The sequence below is a fragment of the Oreochromis niloticus genome, linkage group LG23, assembly GCF_001858045.2.
Source record: "Oreochromis niloticus isolate F11D_XX linkage group LG23, O_niloticus_UMD_NMBU, whole genome shotgun sequence".
Taxonomy (NCBI): domain Eukaryota; kingdom Metazoa; phylum Chordata; class Actinopteri; order Cichliformes; family Cichlidae; genus Oreochromis; species Oreochromis niloticus.
The window spans coordinates 12143534-12161642 of record NC_031986.2 but is presented as its reverse complement, the minus strand read 5'-3'; positions in this window follow the sequence as shown (position 1 = coordinate 12161642).

Sequence of the window (18109 nt, the reverse complement as noted above, 5' to 3'; positions counted from 1 at the left end):
GCTATATAAACAGTGGAACAACACGTTTATTAAAATGACCCAGAAGTGTGTTATGGAACTATTATTGCAGATAATTCATGCAGGAGACCGAGAAGCCTCCTGGATGAAGCTTGAAGCCAAAGAGAACAAAGATTAAGCAACCTGCTAATCAGAAGTATAGTCCCCAAGTTCTAACGATTACCCTCAGCTTTATTTTTTCTACCCCTTTCTATTCTTATTCTGTGGGATAAGGGAGCACACTGAGGTTTTGTAGTATCTTCAATATTGGATAAAGAAGCCCATAAATAGAAGATGTCTTAAGCAGTGAGACGCAGCGAGAAAAGTGCACTCCAGTAAAAGCTCCACTGAGCATGACCTTTTTCAGACTCCTCGAAAAATAAAAATAGTAGAACTGCAATTTTTATTCACATGGCGTATTTAAATTTAAATAAACTCAGTATGCTTTAGATAAAGAAGAATTCAGAATAATGATCCTCAGTGTAGAGTGAAGGCTTTGAATATCTCATCAACTAGAGTCCAAACTAGAGTCCAAAAAATTGGAGAAATCTCTGTGTGCAAGGAACAAGGCCAAAAATCCGTATCAGTGACCAGAAACCTGCCATGTTCTGTGGATAACTCATTTGAAATGGACTGAGGCAACTGTGGAAAACCGTTCTGTTGTAAAACAATACGAACACACACACACACACACACATTTATATATATATATATATGCAGGATGTGTAAAGCCTGCAGGTGCAGGCTGTGTAAAGATGCCCCTGAGACAGTGTAAGATGCTAGCAGGCAGGGCATACATGCAACGCCATAACCAAGTGGCCAGCATAGTATACAGAAACAATTCGGCCTGGAAGTCCCAAGGTCAAAATGGGAGACGCCCCCTAGGGTGGTGGAGAATGACCGAGCTGAGATCCTGTGGGACTTCCAGATACAGATGGACAAAATGGTGGTGGCTAACCAACCAGACATAGTGGTGGGAGACAGAAGAAGACGGCCGTAGTGATAGATGTAGCGGTTCCCAATGACAGCAACATCAGGAAGAAGGTAACAGTGGTCCCAGTGGTAATCGGAGCACTAGGTGTGGTGACTCCCAAACTAGGTGAGTGGCGCCAGCAGATCCCAGGAACAACATTGGAGATCTCTGTCCAGAAGAGCACAGTCCTAGGAAAAGCTAAGATACTGCGCAGGACCCTCAAGCTCCCAGGCCTCTGGTAGAGGACCCGAGTTTGAAGGATAGACCGCCCACAGCAGCAAGCAGGGAAATATATAGGTTTGAGTTTGAAAGGGGACTCAGTTGAGATGGCTTTTAGTTCAGCAGGCAGCTTGTTTCAGAGGCAGCAACTCTGAGCTCCCTCCATTAGCTTTAGTTCTAAATTTGGGAACAGCTAAGAGACTTTTACCCGCAGATGAAAAGTAGACCAAAAGGACAATGAAGTGGTTTTCGTTGTCACACCCATGTAATAAGCTCACTTTATGTTTTAGAACAAACTATGCAAAAGCTGAACCACTAGAGGGAGGAACAGCTTCTCTTTTCCAGCTCTGTGTGGCTTCAGATTCTCTAAGCGTGCCAGTGTGCCAGATCTGATTACTTCAGCAGCTCTTTATTAAGAAATTAAATGCCCTACCTTTTCTGTGGGGACGCACCTGTGGCCAGATGTGGCCAGATTAAAAAAAAAGATCCCCCTTCCCGAGATCCTGTTACACACAGTGTCCATGTGGCCTCTTTCTATTTTTCTGCTTTCCTTTTTTTTTCTTCTCAAAAACCAATTCTTTCCACGAGTCACTTGCTCAGACAGTTGCTGGAATGCTCTGTATACTTGTGTATCAATACCTGTTTTCTTGTCCAGAGCGCTCTCTCGTCAGCCCTTTATAAAAACAGCCTCTCATATTTGCAGATAACACTTTGAGGAAATTGTCAATTTGGGAAGCGGGAGTACAGAGAGGCAGAGAGGCTTGACTGCTGAGCTGGAACAAACAGATCTGCATTCTTTTTTTCTTTTCTTCTTTCCTTTTCTGCGCTCCTTCCTCTCTACGTATCTGTACTGGTTATAACTAAGCCCGCAGATGTGTTTGTCCGCCCCGGTCTATGACATCGAAATGGTTTCTGATCATTCCAGACATTTCTCCCAGTATTCCCAAGGCCCCTCATGTCATTTTTCCCCTCAGAAAAGAAAGCTTTTCATTGCTGACCTTTTTATTGAGAAAGCCCTCCCTGAAAACCCGGACTGGTGTCGGTTCATTCTTTGTGCACTGGTGTTTTTGAAGCAAATACATTTTCACTTTCACAGTTTTAGAAAAACTGATCAGTGTTGGTACCTAATACAGGACCAATCCACAAGTGTATTTGTGAGTTTATTTGCATGCTGTGTATTTCAAACCTGTGTATCCTCACATCTGTCTACGTGCAGTGAACCTTCTCTAATACCTGTCACATAGATCCAGCTGGCCCCAACAGTCACGTCTGCACTTTAAGCAGCCTCAGGGCTCACAGTCGCTCAGATGTGATGGTCAGATCCTCCACGGATGCACTGAAGTCATGTGTTTAGTAGAATCTCTCCTTTCACATTTTTAATGGCATTTTAAAGGCTGATTGAATTTCATTGTTAATGATGATGATTCTTTAATGCTGGTTAGACCTGACTGAAATATTGGATATACTGATACTTCATCGTTTTATCACAAATATACTGCTCAAAAAATAACATAAAATAAAGTAAAGGAACAGGAAAGATCTCAATGGGAAAAAAGTCATGCTGGATATCTATTCTGATATAAACTGGGAATGAAAGGATGCCGCATTGTTTGATATGAAAACAGAGTGAAAACATGATGCAGCAGGCTAGACCATTTTGCCAGTGGTGGTCCTGCCAGTTCTGGTATTCTATGGCGAATCCCAGTCGTGCTCCACGGTGCCAGGCAGTGAGCGCAGGGCCAACTAGAGGCCCTCAGTCCACCCTCATGAAGTCTGTTTCTGATTGTTTGGTCTGAGACATTCACACCAACATCCTGCTGGAGGTCATTTTGTAGCTCTAGCAGTGCTCGTCCTGTTCCTCCTTGCATTAGGAAGCAGATACCAGTGAGCTGATGGGTTAAGGGTCTTCTACGGCCCTTCCAGCTCTCCTAAAGTAACTGTCTCCTAGGATCTGCTGCATTCTCTTGACACTGTGCTTGTAGACACAGCAAACTTTCAGGCAATGGTACATATCGATGCACCATCCTGGAGGAGTTGGACTACCTGGGTCACCTCTGTAGGTGGTTACCAGTAGTGACACTGATTCTGGCCAAATGCAAAACTACTGAAAAAAAAAAAACAGTCAGAAAAGATGAGGAGAGAAAACATTTTAGTAGCTCCCAGATGTAAAAACCATTGCTGTTTTAGGGGTTGTGCCATTTTTCCCTTCTAGTGCACCTGCTGTTAATTTCATTAACACCAAAGCAGCTGAAACTGATGAACAACTTGAATTGATGCTGTACTGTGATTAAAAAAAAAAAAATAAATAACACATAGCTGGATTATTACTAATGTTTACAGTGCTCTCAGCACTGTCTGCAGCACGTGTAGGAGCGTAGCATCACAGCTGAGCACATGGTGGTGCAAGGTCAAGCTGTGTCTACATGGAAAAATGTCAGAAACTTTGTAAAGCACATGGCTGGAATAATGAATTATGCACATGGAGAATATCACCAGCGTGTACCTCACCTTTCACTCTGTTAGAGCTGGGATAGGCTCCAGCTCTATGGATGGATAGTTTGCATTGCCTATCATGCATAGATAGTACTGGAAAGCAGTTGATAGTGAAAGTTGCTTTTCATTCTTCTTATTTGATCTGACTGATACATTTCTACCATATTAAAATTATAATTTTGTGTTTAGATATTTGCTCCAGTTTCTGTTTAACATCAACCTTTGATGTTAAACAGAAGTTGATAGATGATTGATAGATAATAGCGGGACAGTTGGTTCAATCTGGGGTCCAGTTTTCACTAAATAACGGAGCCACGAGGACAGCATGTAACCCCCACCCCCCATTTCTGCAGAGGAATTAAACTCCGTTTGACCTGCGGAAACAAAGCAACAGAAGCAGCTGTCATATTGTCATGTCCCATCATGCACAAGACTCGCTGCAGATGCATGAATGCAATCTGAAGAATAGCCTGCCAGCCGTTCTGTTCTCTCCGTGCTCCCCATTATTTCCTCTGTGAATGTCATTAAAGGAAAAGCTTCATTTTCCTGTGACCGACTCAAGCCCTGTTTGACCTTCCACCGGTGTTTTAAGGCTAGACGGAGGTGAGGAAAAGAAAAAACCTGTGTATGTGTGTGTTGTCAAACCAGGAACAGACAGCTGACATTTTAATGGCATTTCTGGCAGCAGGTGTGTTTGAAAGAATCTTTTCAACCAAAAAAAAGAAAAAAGGCTGAATTCTTGTCTCTTCTTTTGATCCCTATTGTCTCTGATGACCGCCAGCTGGACCCCACAGTTTGCAGCGGAGAGCAAAACAACACAGCCGCTACAACTTTCTGCTCCTTGAAGGCCGCACGTCCAAGACCTCCACCTCCTTTTGTTCACAGTTTGCTTTTACAATAGTCTCGAGGATAGAAGTGCTGAATTAATTGGACATTTGCATTTGTTGGATTTTAATGAGGCTAATTAGCCCAGCAGATCGCAGTTAGGTCTGAGAGCTTTGCCCGGATACAGAACAAGGTGTGAAAACGCGCTCCAAGCTGAGGATGCGGTAATTGTCCCCTCATCCAGCTCAAAACTTTCACCTTTTGAGGTGGTTTCCCAGGTTAGAGTCTCCCTAATTGTGACCGTCTAATTAAGTGTGAGAAGAAGTGGAAGCACTGGGAATGCTTTTTCTTGCTGTTCTTCCTCTGAGTGTGATTATGTTCCAAAATTAGCCCAAACGAAATGCACAAAGCAGATTGCTGTGGCATGTGCTGCACACAGGAATGTTGTTAGTAACAATCTCCTCTCGTTTCGTTGTGTAGCCGATGTTGGCGCTGTGTCCTCAGTATCAAACAATCAGCTAAACGGTGAAAAAATATCACAGTGGCCCTGAAGTGCAAAGCAACAAACATTCTCCAAAGTGTTCTGTCAAGTGCCACAACTTTTTGTGACAGCTTGTGTGAGATGTGGTGTTGTTGTGACTTGTTGGGATGTGGTCATCACAAAAAAGGCAAAGGTCATTCCCATCATTGAGGCCAAGGTGTGAAACCTCTGTGATATGTTGCACTGCCCCAGCATCATGTGAGTTATGGCAGTTACCGAAGTTGTGAGTGGGGGCTGAAACACCCTAGAAGGGATCTAAAGACATTGTAGGTGGTTGATATCAGCCACCTACAGAGATCCCTTCCCAGACATTTCGACTCCCACTCACACCTTGCCTCAGCTGCTCAAGACTTCCAGAAACACTTCTAAAAAATCACAGGAGAAAAACAAAAAAAAGGGATCTTATTCTCAAATGAGAACGTTGGGCCATATGGAGGACACGTTTCTCCATGAAAAACAAATATCATGCCATCTCGTGTTTTATGGGTGAAAAGCACATTTTCATACACATCTCACCCCACAAAATGTCAGGCCCCATCACAGCCAACATGTATTATCTTTGAATGGCATGTGATCAACACTGACTGTATCTAACATGGAAATATAAGCAACGTTTCTGTCTTCTGTAGTCGCTGGTATGCACAGAAAATCATAAAACTCATTATTAGAATCACCTTGATCGAATGACGTGTTTCCATCTGAGTCATAGCCTTAAAGGTGTATTTCACCATTTTTGACATATTGATGTTTTATGTAAAAACTGTTACTTTGTTTCTAGAAATGAAGTAACAACGTAGCAATGTAAATACGGTATTAAAATGATTTTTTTTTTATTATAACAAAACTGTGAAAGTTTTAACTTGTGCTGAGGGCAGTCTATTTTTGGGAGATTTTATTTAAGAAAAAGAAAGCATCTGAGAGCTTAAAAAATTTAATATTATTTTTTAAAGAAAAGAATAAAAAGAGAAATATCCTGGTAATTTTCTGCCATTTTTACCATAAATGATAAATGGTAAATTCAATGTGTGGTTAAAAATAGGACTAGGATCCATTCTGATCATTGCTGAAAACCACATATAATAGTAAATGCTGTCTGTGTGAGTCAGGTGGGAGTGTGTGGAAACCAGAAAAGATTGCAGCAGAGTTACTCTGAATGTGCAGCGCTTCCTTCTTTTCTTTGAAGTCTCACAAGAGAAGGTGTACATTTCTTTAGTTCCTCAAAAGGGTGAAAAAAATGACAAACATTATATTAAAGACAACACATAAAGGGACACTAGAAAGGGGGAACGATTTCATTTGAGTCTTCCAGTTGCTGACAGCTTAAATTTTTGGGGAGAGAATCAGATCAGAGAACACACCCAGCAAACGAAACCCAAAAAACAAGGATGAAACAAAACTTCAGACCAGAACGAGGAAGGCTCGGGAGATAACTCATAAAGAGACGCTCGGGTATTAAAGGAGCCCTTCACCTGCACGTGTTAATCCGTGTTTGCTCCATCTTACGTGCTTCTTCTCTGCCTCTCATCTCACCAGCTTTCCACCTTCAAACACTTGGGCAGGTGAGCTTACTTCAGCTCAGCTGGATTTCTTCATGTTGCAGCAGGGTTACTATCTTTTCTGCTCCTTCTCTCTTGCATTACCCTTCTACTGCACACATCTACTTCTTGACAGCTTCGCTCTGTACTTTTGTATTTTGAATTTTAAGCAAGCCTCGCGCACCCGTACCATTGCCGGCACTTCTGGATTCTTTGAGTAAGCCCTTGTCTCAGCTGTCTCAGCCACGTCTCTTTCTCTTGGAAAAAGCAGCGAGACCTTGTTTGGTTCCTCTGATACTTAGTCCAAATGTGCTGTGTTGATTTAACAACAGAGAGGTCGGTAGATTTGGGTGGAAAACTCGAAGGAGAGGACGGTGTTTTCCGCTTCTAAATGAGTCCTTTCAGCTTTTCATTTTTGATGATATCTCCCTCCTCACTTTCAGCCTGGAAAAGAATCAGGCCACCTCTGTGGGCGGCCAACCGTTCAGACAAGGGAAGACTATTCAACACGTGGAGCAGACAACATGTCGACAGTTCCAGCTGAGTTGCCATCACCCCCGGATCAAATGATTTTCAGTTGTGGATGGTGCTGTAGCTCCTCAGTGTCCACAGGACAGCAGAGCTGCCTGTCAACAGGCTGCAGAGAGCCGTGACAATGCAGTCTCGGCTGGGAGCTGTCTAGTTATACTCATGGCTGCAGTGTGCTGCTCCTACTACAGTGAATTATATGGCCTTACAGTCTCACATGCTAAATCTGTAATAAATACAGAGTAAGCATGCCGCTGGTTTAGGGCTCATTGTGACATTGATAGTGTCACTGATAAGTAATAAACCTCATCTGCGATAAACATTATGGACAAAAACTATTGGGTCACACATCTTAATCTTTGAATTCAGCTATTTAGACTACCTTTACAAACATTTGTAAAAGAATGGGTTGTTCTAAAGAGCTCAGTGAATGAAAGTGTGGTGCTATAACAGGATGTCACCACTGGAACAAATCAGTTTGTGAATTTTTTTCCCCTCCTAGATGTTCCACACCAGCTTTAAGTGGTATTTCTGCAAAGTGGAAATGTTTAGGAACCACAGTGACACAGCTTTGTAGAGACACAAAGAACTCCAAACCTCCACTGGGATTAACATCAGCACAAAAACCGTGTGCCGGGAGCTTCATGGCTGAAAAGCTCCTGTGGGTGTAACTTGTAGATGGTCCATGTTGAGCAGGGATGTCAAACTCAAGTGAGATGATAGATTTCAAGTGGGCCAAACCAGTAAAAACTGCTCTTTGTGTCGGTGTAAAGACGTTTAAGTATGCATTTTGTCTTAATATAAGAAAAAGAAGTATAATTTCAGAAGTACATTTCAGTTTTTTGACATGATAAAAAAAAATGATGCTGTGGTAAATTAAACAAATATGTCAGCACAACTCTGACCTTAGAGGTTCTGGTTGGTCATCACACATCGACTGTCCTGTAATCAGAACAGAAAGTTTTTGTTAATTTGTGAAAAATGTCCTTTTTCTTTTTTTGACGACCCAGAAAAAGCTGCAACTTCTATACTAGAAAGTAAAAAAAAACTTTTCTGTCATTTTATGTATTACTTAATTACTTTGTTGTAGTGTGGCAGACCACATGAGAGATCTTTATCAGCAGGAAAAGCTAAAAAATGTATTAAAAAAACACTTAAAAGTCCAAAATCTATGTCCTCCTTCACATTTTCCAAAGCAGTCCAGGGGGCCAAATTAAGGTGTTTACTGGGCCGATTCTGGCCCCCGGACCTTATGTTTCACACCCTTGAAATAAAGTATCTTAGGTTCAGATCTGGTAAGAGACTTTTGCAGAATTTAAATAATTTCTTATCTAACTCCTCCTGCTGAAAAATGAGCTACAACATTGAAAACAGTTTGCCCTGCTGTGCAAAGCTGTGACAGATTCCTCTCGCTGTCCCACTGATGTGAGCTTTCTTTTCTTTCTTTCTCTGCTTTTTTTTAATATAGCTGGAGTTTTTAAGAAGCTCACATTTCTGTCTTCCTCCTGTTTCTGTTAAAAAAGTGAAAGCAGGGAGAAGAGGAAGCCAAGACATTTCCTCTGGAACAGTGAACAGTTGATGGTGTGCTTGTGTTATACTGCAGTTGTTGTCTGCTTGCCACAGATTTTTAAACATTTGAAGTTTCACATTAAGCTCTTTATAGACACGTTTTTGTTTGGCATCCATATTTAATTATAAATCTAACAACGTATCTGTCCTGTCTCCCTCCCCTCATCCCAACCGGTCACAGCAGATGGCTGTCCCTCCCTGAGCCTGGTTCTGCTGGAGGTTTCTTCCTGTTAAAAGGGAGTTTTTCTTTCCCACTCTCACCAAGTTCTTGCTCATAGAGGTTTGTCTGATTATTGGGGTTTCTCTATATCAGGGGTGGGCAATTCCAGGCCCCGAGGGCCGGTGTCCCTGCAGGTTTTAGATCTCACCTTGGGTCAACACAGCTGAATCACATGATTAGTTCGTTACCAGGCCTCTGGAGAACATCAGGACATGTTGAGGAGCTAATTTAGCCATTTAAATCAGCTGTGTTGGTTCAAGGACACATGTAAAACCTGCAGGGACACCGGCCCTCGGTGCCCACCCCTGCTCTATATTATTGTAAATTAAATTAGGTTGATTAAAAAAAAACATCACAAGCTAAACTGTAATGCCCCCCATATGTGCATACAGGGTCAATAGTTATAAATTAGTGAGCAGTGTTTAATTATTAAAAATTTCAAAAGATCTACAGTCTGTGTGAAAAAGATGCAATGTAGCTGAGGCTGGGTGGGAGACCATATATCTTTTGGGACTGTCCAAAACTATCAAAAATATTGGTAAAAATATAAAAAATGAAAGTATAAACTGTTTAAATATAGATCTAAGGCTATATATGGACACTGCACGAATGCCAGAATCCACAGACTGACTTTTGATTGAGTTGCACTTTTACACTGTGCCTGTGAAATGGAGGACATGAATGATTGGACTGTCTGATTGCACTTGATGAATAGAGATTTTTTTTTAAAGACCCTCTTTGTGTCATTCCTTTTCAAATCTTCTTTTACTCTGGCGCTAGACGAAGCACCGGTGACATTTTCACTACTGTTTCCCACCTGCGGTTTATCAGCGCTGTGCATGTGCTCATTTGGGAATGATGCAACTTCGCTGTTCAAATATTCCAGAGTAAAGCGTGTGAGGCAAATCATCTTGTGAACTCTCCAGGTGTGATACTCTCAAAAAGGTCATGAAGACAGCCGGTGCACAGGGTGTTGGTGATGGCGGGAAAATGAGAATTGTCTCTGAAAAGTCAACTTCTTTCTATAGGCATTAGTCTCAGTAGGCTGCACAATATTCACTGCTATAAATCTGAAGTGGAACTCTGACACTGTATCCCAACACTCATGCCATCTAGTGAAAAAAAGGTTGTTGAGATTTAATGCAGTGGAACAAAGTGCTGGATGGACAAACAGCTGATTGACACCACCGCCCATTAAGCCAGTGCGATTTCAGTTACTGGGTGTGACATTTGTGCAGGGCAAGCCGCAGCTGCTTTAAAGATATTTATTCAGCCAAGATGGCGAAATGGATTGATGGACACATTAAAGTACGAGCAGAGAATCGTTTATTATCACACTTGTATTCATGCGCATGCACAAGAGTTCCAGCGTCAGTCATGAGGCCTGATGGGAGAAGCTGTCTGCAGACTGGAAATGCCATCGTCTCCAACGCTGACAGACAGCAAAAACAGAGGGAGAGCCAGATCGACAGACAGAGGGACGTGGGAGGAAAAGGGTGGGTTTGTTTTGCCTATCTGTCGCATATTTTAAGCAGTGAAAACAAAAGATGGTATGTCATCATTGTTCCTCTACTGTTCAGTCCGAGGGCTATACATGAGGATGATACATCTGTGAGCACACGAGACAAGCGCAAAGGTCATTTTGACAAATATACATTCTTGGCATGGCGTCCTGGGAATAAGCACATGAATTCATTTGGTTAATAATTAGTTTACTCGGAAAATATTCAACACATGTCTAGTTTATACAGCAGCTGCTAATTATCACGCAGTGGAAAATGAGGGGGAAACTCTCTGTGCGTTATTCTCCTGGGGTACAAAGGCACTAAATCAAAACATTAATGTCGAAGCTCAGAGCCAAACAGACACTGGTTAGATCCAAACCTACACTCATTTTTCTGAGGAGGTGGTCCAATTGTCCAGAAATTGAAGTTGTTTATGACTGAAGACAGGAATTGCATCACTTCAGCTTTGTGTTTACTGCTTGTTCAAGAAAGGTAAACATGCTACAATGATCTTGTTTTTGATATGCTCCCCATAACAATCCTATTAATTTCAATTCAGTTCAGTTTTTTTATATAGCACCAAAAGTTGCCTCAAGGCACTTTATATTCTAAGGTAAAGACCCTACAAAATGCAGAGAAAACCCAAACAATCAGACAACCTCATATGATCAGGCAATTGGCGACAGTGGAAAGGAAAAACTCCCTTTTAACAGGAAGAAACCTGTAAAAAAAGAGAAAAGGTCATGGGTCATGAATGCCTTTTTTGATCCTTTTATTTCAAAAGTATGCAACAACAGCAAGATTTTTTTTTTTAAAGAAGAAGAAGTGTCCTTTGCACTAATACAGAGTCCTGAGATTGAATCCACCAGTCATCTGGGACCTTCCTGTGTAGAGTTTCCATGTTCTTCCCCATGCTTGCGTGGCTTCCCTCTGGATACTCAAGCTTCCTTGTGCAGTCCAAACACATGCTTGTGAGTTTAATTGGTGATTCTGGTCTTTCCGTGTTGGGCCTGCGATAGACTGCCAGCCTGTCCAGGGTGTTCCACACCGTTCACCCTATGACAACTGGGATACTCTCTGTGGTGCGTCTGTATGTCTGCCACTGGAGTAGAGTACTGTTAATTATACAGTGCCCAACACCACTGGATGAGAGCCTGGACCTGTTGGAATGTAATAGAGTCAATTTACAGAGGTACTTTGCTGAAGTACATGTTTAAGTGTTTTTACATTTGCTGATTTCTGCTTTTACTCTACTATATTTGGATGCAAATATTGTGTTTCCTACTCCATATCATTTATTTTAAAGGTCAGGTTACTTATTATTTTGCAGCTTAATTGCATTAGCATAGATTAAGCTACCCAGTGATACACAAGTAATTAAAATCATCAACTGCTGCAGGATTAAAGAGACATCAGTGGATCAATAATTATTATCCAATTCAATTGTGCCATCATACATAATGAGTATGTTTACTTACGCTGACTGTATTTTTATTATATAACTAAGCTTCTTTAACTTTCATTCATGTACATTCTAAATACTTTTCCCCCCACTTTTACATAGCACAAATAATATTTAGACTCGAGTACAGCTCCACTTTTCACATATCCAAGCTGTTGTTGTTGGTTCCATCTGTGCTGCCCCCAAAAATCCTGGATACGCCCCTGGATATGCTACAACCTAGCATTTAATGAAATTGGATGAATGGATGGAAGTGTAGCAGTTACATTATTTTACATGATGTAAAAGGCAGTACACTCTTGTTTATAATCCAAACATGTAACACAGCAAAAGTAGCTTATTACAGCCATTGCTGTGAACCGCTGAACTTCATTCGACCATGGCCTGCAATGACTTTGCCAAACTCTTCAGAGAAAAAATCCAAAAGATTAGACAAGCAATTAATACATCAACAGCAGATCCAGGAAATGTACTGTGTCCACCGAAAAACTGTTTAAACACCATCAAACAGTTTCACCCTATTTACAGCAAAGACCTGGAGGACATCTTAGGTCAACTGAACTCCTCCTCTTGCTGTTTAGATGTCCTGCCAACAAGTTTTTTCAAAAAGGTCACAAAGACTTTGGAGTCAGACCTGTTACAGATCGTCAACTTTTCTTTAACATCAGGTGTGTTTCCAGAATCACTAAAAACTGCTGTAATTAAACCTATACTGAAAAAGGACAATCTTGACAAGACACAAATGAATAACTACAGGCCGATCTCAAATCTCCCATTTTTAAGTAAGATTATTGAAAAAGCAGTTTCTCAACAGCTCAATTACTTCTTAAAACAGAATAACTGCTATGATGCCTTCCAGTCAGGTTTTAGACAGAACCACAGCACTGAAACCGCTCTGACCAAATTGTTTAATGACATATGTCTGAACACAGACAGTGGAAATATGTCAGTCTTAGTTTTACTGGATCTCAGTGCAGCATTTGATACAGTTGACCACAACATATTACTCAAACGACTGGAGAACTGGGCAGGTCTTTCAGGAACTGTACTAAACTGGTTCAAAACATACTTAGAAAACAGGAAATACTTTGTATCAATAGGTAACTTCACATCTGAGCAGACAAGTATCACATGGGGAGTTCCCCAAGGTTCCATCTTGGGACCCCTTCTGTTTAACATTTACATGCTCCCACTGGCACAGATTATAAAGAACAACAAAATAAACTATCATAGCTACGCAGATGACACACAAATATATATCACAATGTCACCAGGAGACCGAGGCCCTGTACAGGCTCTTGGTAAATGCATTGAGGAAATTAATGACTGGTTGTGCCACAATTTTCTCCAGCTAAACAAAAATAAAACTGAGGTAATAGTCTTTGGTGCAAAAGAAAAACGATTACAGGTCACCAGAGAACTTCAATCTATACACCTAAAAACCACAAACCAGGCGAGAAATTTGGGTGTAGTGATGGATGCAGACCTAAACTTAGAAAAACACATTAAGACAATAACAAAATCAGCTTACTATCACCTCAAGAATATTTCAAGAATAAAAGATCTGATGTCTCAACAGGACCTGGAAAAACTAGTCCATGCATTCATCTTTAGTAGGCTTGATTACTGTAACAGCATCTTTACAGGTCTACCTAAAAAATCAGTCAGACAACTACAGCTCATTCAGAACTCTGCTGCTAGAGTCCTCACTAAGACCAAAAAAGTGGACCACATCAGTCCAGCTCTGAGGTCTTTACACTGGCTGCCTGTCCGTCAGAGGATAGACTTTAAAGTTCTGATGCTGGTCTATAAAGCTCTGAATGGTTTAGGACCGAAATACATCAGTGACCTCCTGACCCAGTATGAACCTTCCAGATCCCTCAGGTCATCTGGATCCGGTCTGTTATCAGTCCCCAGAGTCAGAACCAGACATGGAGAAGCTGCATTCAGCTTTTATGCTCCTTATATCTGGAACAAACTCCCAGAAAGCCTCAGATCAGCTGAAACACTCAGTTTATTTAAATCCAGGTTGAAGACTCACCTATTCTCAGCTGCATTTGAATAAAGCACCAAATCCACACTTAAGTTTAAATTTCAAAACCTACTTTTTAACTACTGATTTTATCTACTGTTCTGATTTTATTTACTGTTTTGATATTTGATTTTATATACTGTTTTGTTTGTTTGTTTGTTTGTTTGCTTGTTTTAATCAAATTTAAATCATGCTTTTTATTTGTTTTTGTTTTTAATGTCTCTGTAAAGCACTTTGAATCACCTTGTTGTTGAATTGTGCTATATAAATAAATTTGCCTTGCCTTGCCTTGCCATTGTACAGCCAAAAGTGTGACTAAGATGTAATATTAGTCCTACACTGCTCCTGCCACCTTTTCTGCATTAGGTACAGACTCAGAGTGACTCACTGAAGACCAAAACACTTAAAATTACAAAGTATTTAATAAAAATAAATAACTATATAAAAAGAGCATTAAGGGTTTTAAAGGATTCAAAGTATTAAGCCAGAGATATTCACAGTTTTAAACATCAGTCTTATTCCTAGGCTGATATGATTATGCGTAACAACAGTCCATCATTCTAAAGTATTGCAGGTGATGTTAAGTTGATTTTCTTGTAATACAGCTCGACACAAAGGCCCATAAATGCTGCTGACTGTCTCCGTAATGGTTCCATGTGTTATCCGCTGGAGAGGCAGTGATTTATTATATGCTGTGTTTCCGGCAGTTTTGAAGACAAAGTGTGATCAGTGTACCTGTTAATGTATTACCTCCTATTCCAAAGCCCCAAATCATCTCAGGGTTTTGACAACAGCCCGAGCGAAAGGTTAGAAAAAATGTCACCCAGAGCAGCTTAACAAAGTTACGTTCTTTATTTCCCCCTCCCCTCCTTTTGATTTACCTAATTGCGTAACAGCTGTGCCAAAAACTGATTTCCGGTATTTGCCAAAGTTATTGTCCGTATTTAAACTGCTGCAAGTAACTATAATATGGGAAATATATGTCAAATGTATACCTCATGAATGATATCAAGTCATCTTGAGCCACAAACAACATTCCTGTCACAAGAATGCCACAATCAGTTTTTGGCAAAGTGACTTTTAGATATTCTTTATTTATCCAGTTTAAAAATCTCTTTGACATTAAAAATGTATTTTTAAGCGTGATCTGGCCAAGAGTGTAGCTGAAATTGTAACAAATATAACAATAGTTCTGTAAAGTTAATTATAAGTGGCCAAAGAGGACCGATCGGTTATAATGTAGATACAATAATAAACAGAAGATACTTGGAAAACAGGTCATTTAAAAAAATTATATATGACCTCATTGTAAATCCTGCACACTAAAGTATATTACCTAATAAAAATAAAGACATTGCACATAAAAAAAAACCCCACACGGAAACATTGGAAATTAGTGTTTGGAAGAAGACCACTTTTTGACACAACAAACCCCGCACACATCTGGACAATTACCTGCTGTGAACGAGCTGAAATGGCTGAGTGGCGGCTGCACCCACGGGTGAAATTGCTGGAAGGTTCGGCGTGTCTCACATCATCATCATCAGCTGACAAAACCGTCTGACTCATCGGGCTAAAAGGCTTCTTACCTATTGTGTGCCTGAAGTAGCTGCTCGAATGTGGGACCGAGCGGCTTTTATTTTGAAAACACACGTTGCGCATCTGTAAGTGAAGAATGTATTGATTTTACCGTTTGGAAATGTTGACCTCCTCCCCTGCCCGTGACATACACACACGCGCACCATGTTGTGCTCCACTTCCCGGTTGCCAAGGTCACCAAGCCCGCACACCTACTGCTCCCTAACAGCAAGAAAAACACTTTATTTTTCTTGCTGTTTGTGCTGCAGTCGGGCATTGATCTCTCTGTCTGCCTGACTCTCTCTCTCTCTCTCTCTGCTCCAGTCCATTTTCCTCCTCTTACGCAGAAGTAAAGAGGTAGACAGAAATAAAGTGGGCCTATTCTCAGAAATCTCCAAAGGAAGTGCTCCCTCCCTCTTTCTCTCAATCCACGGAGCTGTGACTTCAAAAGCCCCTCTCTAAAAATGTGGGGAGGGGAAAAAAAGGCGCTCGATATGGCTCCTACCTGCTATAGCTTAGCTGTTTTGTGAATGAACCAACACGCTGTTACCTGTTGTTGGTTCTTTTTTCCACTTGGAACCATCTTGCTCTTCCTTCCCATTCCCACAGTGATCGTTCCACAGCGGAGAAAACCCCCCAATTCATCCTCGAGAAGCTGCAAATTGCTGCACTCATTAAGAGGTGCTGTCCGCTGTTCGTGTGACAGCACTTTGAAAAAGTGCTCAAGATGTCAGTGGGCATTAAGGAGGTGACCAGCATGTCAGAGCTGGCACAGCTTTACATTTGTTCCACTGTAACGGATTTATGTCGGCAAACATTGTTACCTCGTTCGAGCCATAAAGAAGGCAGAGGCGCCCGTCTCATCCTGTTCTAATGTGCACCTTGGATGCAGGACGTTTCATGTGCAAAATGACATTTGCAACATCTCTTATCTCCCAGTGCAACACACGAGGCATGCATCAATGAGTTATTGTTTGGTAAATGATTATTAACATAAGCTGCTGCAATTCTATTAGTGCTCACTAATGGGAAAAAACACCATCCGCCCATAGATAAATTCATTTTATTCCTAAATGAATTAAAAAAGAAATCAATAACAATAACAACAATAGCAATAAAACATTGCTGGGAATATATAGAGCTGCCTTTGTTTTCCCTGTGCTCACTCCTCCAACCACACTGAACTGCTCACCCCAGGCTGACTACACGTCTTGTTGAAAATTATGTTGTTGGGTTTTTAGAGAGAGAAAAAAAACATTAAATTCATTCCATGTTTATATGAATAGATGGAGAGCATCTCTTTCCATATGCATATTTCTGTAATTTTTATTACAGAGGTCAACTATGTTTTTAATGAGGTCTTCTTACTGGTGGAACAGCTCCATTTTCACGTCTGCTTTCTATATATCTCATATATTTCTTTTCGAAATTGCTGTATATTACTGCATGGAATATTCATAAACTCCGGGAAAGAAATGCAAATGAATGCAGTGGACATAACTGTGAATATACACACATTCCAGATGTTTTAAATTAGGAAGCCCCCTGACTGAGAGTTGCTAAAGACCCCACAAAGCCAAGCACTCCAACTAGAATTTGTTTTAGCGTCTTATTAGTAAGTTAAGAGCTGATGAGGCAGCTCAATAATAGAAGATTTGAACATCTCAAATTATAATAGGATATTGGTGTGTGTTTGTCTGATGAGAGCCAGCCAGGGAAATCACAGTGAAATGAAATGCAATATTTATGAATTCTGATATTGAAGGCTTCTTTCTAACTTCAATATTAAACCTGCCGAGGTGCCCTTCAAAATCTCGTAATAATCCACTCCTCCCTTTCTCTATTCTCCCCCCATCTGTCTGTCTAATAACCCTACTCGCACAAATCCAAACATAAAGCAGGTGCTTGCTCCCACAATTTAGGAATTTAAAGGAATATTTTCCCCCGGTTTTCCTGTTGCTTGTGCACTAAAATGTTGGGTAGGCAATTACAGCTTAAAAGCACAAGGTCATCTGTCAACAAAGTGAGCTAAACCCTGCAGTCCGAGCTACATCTCAGACTCTACAGGCCTTAGTTAGCATGTTAAATGTTAAAGTTCATGACAGTGCAAATAACAAAAGCCTGAACAAATATGGCTTGTTTCGAAGGGTTGCTGGAAAAAAATCCCTTCTCTCTGAAAAGAACACAGCTTAGACTTATGAAGTTGCATCTGAGCAAAGCACAAGACTTCTGGAACAATGTCCTTTGGACAGATGAGATCAAAGTTGAGGTGTTTGGCCATAATCCACAGTGGCGTGATTGGAGAAAACTAAGCAGCATATCAGCACAAACACCTCAAAACAACTGTCAAACGCGGTGGTGGAGCAGTAATGATTTGGGCTTGTTTTGGACTCCAAAGAACCTGGACACCATGCAGTCATTGAGTCGACCATGAACGAGTAGGGCAGTTTTCCCATATACAATTGGACTTGTTCTGAGTCGCCCCCTGATGGCATTAGAAGAAATGTAGGTTTAATGTAATTCTACCTTAAACCAGAAGGCCAGAATAAGTCATGAATAGGTTAAATAATTTTCTTCTTCTAATCTTCTCTGAACCTCTTTGGAGCTAAAGCTAGAACAGTCTTCCTCTTAA